We start from the raw sequence: 7,268 nt of genomic DNA, 5'->3' as shown, positions 1-7,268 counted from the left end.
TTTTTTTTTTTACCCATACATGGAAGCCATTAGCCCCGGTGGCTGCTGGGGGATTGGCTGTTTTATTCCCCTCGTGTTAATCAGGATGCCAGCTGGGAGTGTCACATGTAATTTATCCTGAAAACCGCAGTAACTCCGCAGAGACGGTCCGCGTGGTCATAATGACATAATATTGGACTGGGGGAGAGTTTCAGGGTGACGGATGATGTGGATTTTCCTTCCCCATACCTATTCCTCTTTTCCTCCATACGCTCTGAAACTAGACCTGTGTGACTTTCAAATGGCTGCTTTGCATCATGGCCTCCTTCACTTAAGAGAGGTCAAGGCTTTTTTCTGTTGTTCTTATTTCACCCCTTCTCAAATTTATGCTGATTATGTGACCCACTTAATAAAGACTGTGCATTTAAGCAATGTTTGGGACTTCTAATCAAGCCACTTCTCTGCCCTTATGACGATTGTTTGTTTTCAGATGTGCATGATCTGTAACGTCACAGGTCTGTGCCTCTCAGAGCTCATCGCCCAGACAGATACTTGCTTTATGTACCTGACAGGGAAAGCGATATTCCAGATAAAACCCGAGCTGCACCCGCTCAACTCCTCTCTCTTCCAGAACTCGTATATTTCCCCAGCTTCTTGGCCTCCGTTGTCGTCAAGGCAATTTAGTTAGAGGGAGAAAAATTGCAAAATCAGCAACATATTTCCACATGAAGGTAAAATTGGAAGTGTTGAAAAGGCTCGCCTGCAACTCCTCAGCTATGAAAATACTGTTTAACCGCTGGCCCCCTCCCGGTTCATTTAGACTCCATCATTCTGCTACTAGTTCATCAGCGAAGAACTAAATGATCTTGGCTACTTTTGGAGAAATGCACAAGTTCTGGCTTGTGCTCCTATAAGAATGAGCTGGTATTGCACTATAAGCTCAGCTTATAGTGGTTTTTCACAGATGTCCACTGTGTAACTCAGTGCTCTAGTAGTTTTGGCTCCTTTGTTGGTCCTGCCATGGTAAGAAGGCATGATCAAAAAAATCTAGCTAGATAGCTATGTACATAGATAGCTACATGGATAGCTATGTCGATAGCTATTTGTGTGTATTGCTATCTTTGTAGTTGGTTATCTAGATAGTAGTTAGATATCCAGCTAGGTAAAGTTTTCGCTACCTATCTAGCGAGATAGCTAGACAGCTACCTATTTAGCTAGCTAGCAGTAATTACAGTATTCGCAAGCTAATATTTTCGCTAGCTATCTAATTAGTATCTAACTAAATGCGAAAACTAGCTAGATTTTTTTCTGTTGGATCTAAATCCATGGACAATTCATAGATTTTTCTTTTCTTTTTTTTGACAAGCACATCTAAAATATTTGAAAGTAAGCTGGAATATTTGACATGCTAATGGCTGGTGTTTGCATAGCAGCCAATCCAGGAGCTGTATTAATTGTCTTTGGTGTTGATTGGCTGAAGCCCCAAGAGCAGAAATAAGGAAAGCTGTGGATGTTATCTTCTGCAGTGTGCTAAGACAGTGTGTGTGTTAATGTTTCTACTGAGGGGTCACAAAAGTCTAAATCTAGGGTTTTGGGATCAGCATAAATTTGTAATAAAAAAAAAGACTATTATTAAAATTTTCTCACCATAAAGGCTCAAATAATTAAAATAGTTTCCCCTCTCTTTATTGGTCCTTCTCACTGAACACCCACCTTCATATTTCTCTGACACCAAACAAGAAACCCGTTCTGCTCAGAACATGCATCAAGAAAAAGCTGGAAGAACTCCAAACCTTGGGTTTCGAATGATGTAATTTTGTTTGTGCACCTCTGGGAAAGAGAACACATTCTTCTGCTCTGGTGGACCATCTGTAAAGTACTCCAGTGGTTGTTAATTGTTGGTCTTTTTGAACGTTTTTATGTTTGTATTTATCATCTGGAAGGTGACGTTGACCTTCGAGTGTGTAACAGAAACCTAGCACTGCAGGGAACCAGGGAAGATGGTCAGAGTTACTCATAAGGCAGATGGCTGTTGATGCAAAGAACTAGTTGAAGAGGCTGCAAACGTCTTGAAGCTGGTTGAATGGCTTAGGTCAGAGGTCAACAACCTTCACAATGCAAATAGACATTTTTACCCTCAGTCTCATTAAGTAACATTTTACTAGAGAAACAAAACTGGCATGATCTTTCAGAAATGGTTGCTCATCAGCTTCATTAGTTTTAACGGTTAAATAATTCTACAAGTGAATGATTCTCGATTGATTTTTACCCAGAAAGCACATGGGCAAAACCCATGAGTGAAACGGTCACTGGGACTAACTGGTATATTCCATTGAGGGAATGTAACTTTAACATATTAATTTCTCATATGTTAACATAAAGGCTCGTTTTGAAGTATAAGTTGCTTCTTACAGGCATCGCTTCGAAGAACTCGACCTGGAATGCGGCGTTCATAACAGACACGTGTTCATCTGCTCTACCGCCAGCAAACAACCGTACTAATTAAATGACATAAAAGTCAAGCAGTTCCCTAAAAGTCCAACAGATGGCAGCAATGCGCCATGCAAAACAAAACAACCACAGTTTACAGGACACACTTCCTGCTAAAGAGCCCCCTGGTGGTTGAAGAAAAATCCATATATAAACCGGAAAATACAATAAATGAAAAAAAATCTGAATGCTCTCTGGTATTGTTCAGGGGGCCGGACCAAATGTGGAGGCGGGCCGGATCTGGCCCACGGGCCATAGTTTGGGGACCCCTGGACTAAACCAACCTGTTGCTCTTTGGATTTTACACAACGGCTCTTAAAAACTTTGGCTGAAATGATTAAGAGCTTTTACATATAGATATAATAACAAATGCACATTCTAGCAGTTTTTAATGGTATCATTTAACTTTTTTTTTGTAACAGAATGAAACTAAGAGCACCCGGAATATATATTTTTACATTATTTTCCACAGATTTTAACATGGAAGGAAATTTATGGATTGAACACCTCTGAGCTAAACGGTCACATTTGGTCCCAGAAACACCAGGAACACACCCTGGTGTAGATCATATCCTTTCCATATGTTGGATAAATCCATATGGATCTGGAGCGAAACTTGGTACCTGATGTTCAAAACACGTTCTTCATCCTATCTGACTGCTTGAGTCATTTTGCAAAGACATGTGCTCAAAAAAGGTATTTGTGAACTGGTTAAGATCTTGTTGTGAGAAAGGTTGTTGGGTTTTTTTTTCTTCTTTTTCTTCATAAACTCACACAAATTGCACATGAACGTTGTAAACACATCCAACCCACAGGGGGTCAGAGGAGTGCAAAGCTGAAGCCTGTGTCAGCCAATCAGATTGTCTCAGTTCAACGACTTCCTGTTAGCAATCAAACATGGCAGCAGGAAGTTCATTTGTGTGAATAGATAGACTTATAGGCTGAGCTACTTTAAAACTGCTTATTAGAATATAAAGTCAATAAGATACAAGGGTAAACAATTATGTGAATATGTTGGTGCATTATTTATCGCAGACTGTAATGTGTGAGATCCTAAATCTCTGTTTTCTTGTGTTTTCTCAAATCTCCACTTTGATGAATTATTAGTGAATTTAACAGAGTTTTCATGTGGATGAAAGGCCCAAATCCATAAAAATGTATTTGTTTTGTCGAATATTCAGCCACGTGTGGGCTTGGCCTAAAACACATTCAAACACAAAACTGGTTGACTCAGTTTTTTTTTTTTTAAACTGTGAACTCTTTTTGTGTCAGCCTGTCACACAAAGTACCATAAAAGTGCAGCAACTTGTGATTGTAATAAAGAACGGGTCAGGGGGTGCAAGTACTTTTGCAAGGTGTTGTAATTTATGCTTTTTGTACAGTACCCTGTGATACATAAACCAAAAATACTGCAGATTATTCCCACTGCTCATACGCAAACCAGGCTCCATGAGTCACCAACATGCGTGCACATAAAAACAGCACACCCACACTCACAGCGAGCGCACAGATCGGACATGAATCTCCCCTCCACGGGCTGGAGGAGTTGGGTTACTCATGAGCACACAAACATGTGCTGGCAGCGATCCAAGTCAGTGCCTGTAATTACAAATGTTAGAGACAAAATATAAAGGGACGAGTCCCCGGCAACGTCCCGCGCAGAGATTAGCGTCCTTGTACAGAATTATCACCCCTTGGCAGCTGCCAAAAAAACGAGTGCAGCCTTTTAATTGGCAGGGGGGGGGTCCTCCTTTGGTCTGCTGGAGGATGGTGTTAATGTCTCGTTTTGTCCTCCATCACGCTCTTTTTTTGTTTGTTTGTTTTTTGTGGTTGTTGTTGTCTTCTGCAGCCTGAAATTCAGATGGATGACTAACCAGCTCTGCTGTTTCTCATGACGCTCCACCTCCACATGGCTGCGTTGGCTCTCCGCGCACGAGATCGGCGTGTACGTTAACGCCGCGCAGGCCCCCACGTGGTCCGCAATGTGCAAACCGGGTCATGGTGTGCTGTATATGCAGTGAGGCGGTTATTAAGCTCACAAGTACACGCAGATGCTCCGCTTCGCCCACGCACATGACACCGCGGGCTTTCAGCAAACCGAGCGTGCCAGTTACGCGTGCGCGTCTATCCAGCGAGTGGGTGATTCTGGGCAAGGCCGCGGCCGGGGCCGGCGTGTCGGTGTCGGGTGAGCATACGGCGCCGACAGTGGCGCACGGGGGCCAGCGGCGTGTTGCGTGTTTGGCTAATGAGGTTCCACGGCCGGGCCAAGCTGTGGGGCGAGCTTATTAGTAAACAGGCCACGAAGAAGACGAAGACCCTGCAGCCCCTCCACTCCTGCCCAGAGGCTCTCTAACACATTGTTGTGCCGATCAGATTTCTGCTCATCCTTCTTGGTTTGTTTAGCATCTCTTTTTTTGCACTGCGAGCTCTCATTTGATTTTTCTCTCTCCCTCTTGCAGGTTGTGGGATGGAGTTCCAGCCTCTGGCGCTAATATTTTACCAACAAGCGATGAAGTCAAAGGCAGCATTGTAAGTACCGTTATGGCGCTATAAATTTGATTCACTGTATAGTTTGGATTAGAGATGCACCATTCAGGCACTTCCTGGCCAATTGTTTAGTTGTATGTTATGTGTCGCATCCACATTTCCCCCCCATGGCCTCTAACACAAAACAGGAAATGTTTGGGATTCAGCACGAAATCAAAGAAATTCATCTGCATTACAGCGTCAAAGCATTTACCTGATCTTATCCTGGATTCTGGTGTATTGAGAAACATGTTACCCTTGTCTCGGCGTGAGGAAAATTTAGTAGAACCTTAAGTCTACATCTTTTGCTGCAGTGCTTCTCTGAATAGAGCCTATGTATTGGGATAAAAGGCGTGGAGTTCAACTGTGTTGCAGTGGGGAATGTTACTTTTGCCTTGTTTTCACAGCATTTTTTTTTCACATATATATATTTAAGGATCAGTAGACCATCTGGGAATGAAATCTCAATAATTTACAAGAACCCCTAAAGGGACAGAAAGCTATTAGCCTAGTTAATCAGAAAGTAGGTCATGCTGACAGTTTCAATTTTAGTTTTAAGCATCTGGCATGCCAAGGTGAGTGCAGCATCTGCATAAGTGTTGCGTGAGTTTAAGGGTGCATTCACACCAGCCCTGTTTAGTTCGCTTTAATTAAAGTCTGGGTTGTTTGCATGGAAAGTCCGGTTTGTGAACACTTATGGGAAAGCCGAGACCGCTCCAAAAGTAGGGAATGGACTGTGACGCAAGGAGGAAGTTGTGCTCATGTCTTCTTCTGAGGTCTTTGTGTCGTTTCCTTCAGTGAGTTTTGCTGCAGCGCCACCACAGGCGAGGGGTCTGAACAGGTTTCTTCAAAGGATTTGGTTCATGTGAAGCAGGAAAGCGAACCGCACCAGGCAACAACAGTTGTTGCCATTTTGATCCCCAATCAAACAAAGTCTAAAATCAAACCCAATCGATTATCAGGTGTGAAAATATTTAAGGTAACATGATTTGACTGCTGATATTTGAGTTGCAGCTGCTTCCCATCTCTGGTTGACTGATTGGTGCACCTCTAGTCAGGACAAATTGAAATTTATCAAAATGTCTCCCTCTTGTTTTGTCTCGCGTTTAATTTATTCAGATAATGTCAGCGATACGATTTTGTCCATCTTTCATTTGTTATGCACACGGCGTCTCACGGCTTTGTTTAATCTTACTTCCTTTCCCTTTGTGCGCTTGTATTAGATTAAAATCATAATGTCTGCGGCTTTATTCCATTTTAAAAAACCCGAGCAGGTCCCAGTGGCTTATTAGTGGAGTACATTAAGAAACACAAACAAACATAATCTTCACGGTAAAACGCTTTCAGGCTAATCTTTACTCTCCGCCAGGCGTACAGTGGAAGTCCTCTCTCTCTGTGCCCGGGCCTGGATCTGTGAGAAAATGGCTTCCACTCTTGTGCCTTCCAGCACTCGGCTCCCCTAACCGCCATTTTGTGCGATTGCTGCCAAAGTAGTCAGGTAGTTGGACGAGAGGGACGGAGAGGAGCGGAGGAAAAGAGGCTGCAACTGGACGCCAGGTTGAGGAGCGAATTAAAATAAACAGAGAGGTGTCGCAGGAAGCGTTAATCGTCTCTCTTTTTCCTTTTCTTTTTTGTTTGTTTCTTACGGAGAGTTGTTTCACTTCTGTTCTGGCTGACTAGACGGCAAAAAGCAACTCTTTTTGTCCAAAAAGCTGGCCTCCGTCAGCTGTTCTTTATCACATGAGCCAAAGCTGCTTCGCGCCGCCCCTCCGCCGTGCATTATTTGCCCGCGTTCTCCTTCGACTTGTTTGCTCGAGGTTCTCTAATTAAACACGTGCTGCCGGTCCTTCTACCTGTTTTCAGCCTGAGCAGCCGCCGCTGTTGCTCTGGCTGCATCATATGAACTCGGTAACCCTCCCGACCCCGGCCCCGCCTCGCAACCTCTAACTACATCAACTGTCTGGAATCCTGTATGCGCCAGGCATTTGATTACATGTGCAGATGTTATGAAGATCCTCCTCTCATCTGACCCTTAAGACCACAGATACCAGATATCTAGACATGTCTGATGAGGCTTTTTTTAAACTTCTCTTTGCTCATTTCACCTGATAAAAGCAAATGAATTAGTACAATTAGATAAAGTCTTTATTGTTTTGCTGATTTGAACTCTCGTGTTCCCATAAATCTGAATCAGTGTAATTCAGATTTACACCAGCTGACCAGATCTCCTTTTGCCTTTAGTTGATTGCTTTGTTTTCACTTTTTACACAATT

At 43.1% G+C, this 7,268-nt stretch overlaps 1 long non-coding RNA gene across 4 annotated transcripts in view; it reads left to right on the top strand.

Annotated features, from left to right (window-relative positions):
• Nucleotides 1–7,268, top strand: part of LOC106953562 (uncharacterized) — a 31,440-nt gene that overhangs the window by 7,163 nt on the left and 17,009 nt on the right. For all 4 annotated transcript variants that reach the window (XR_001426220.1, XR_001426219.1, XR_001426218.1 and 1 more), the window contains exon 2: nucleotides 4,929–4,998. This is a non-coding gene — a long non-coding RNA (uncharacterized LOC106953562). The remainder of the gene's footprint in view (nucleotides 1–4,928; nucleotides 4,999–7,268) is intronic.

This window comes from Poecilia latipinna, unplaced genomic scaffold (assembly GCF_001443285.1).
Source record: "Poecilia latipinna isolate Pla-1442-1.1 unplaced genomic scaffold, P_latipinna-1.0 Scaffold34, whole genome shotgun sequence".
NCBI classification, from domain to species: Eukaryota; Metazoa; Chordata; class Actinopteri; order Cyprinodontiformes; family Poeciliidae; genus Poecilia; species Poecilia latipinna.
This window is presented reverse-complemented; position numbering and strand designations above follow the sequence as displayed.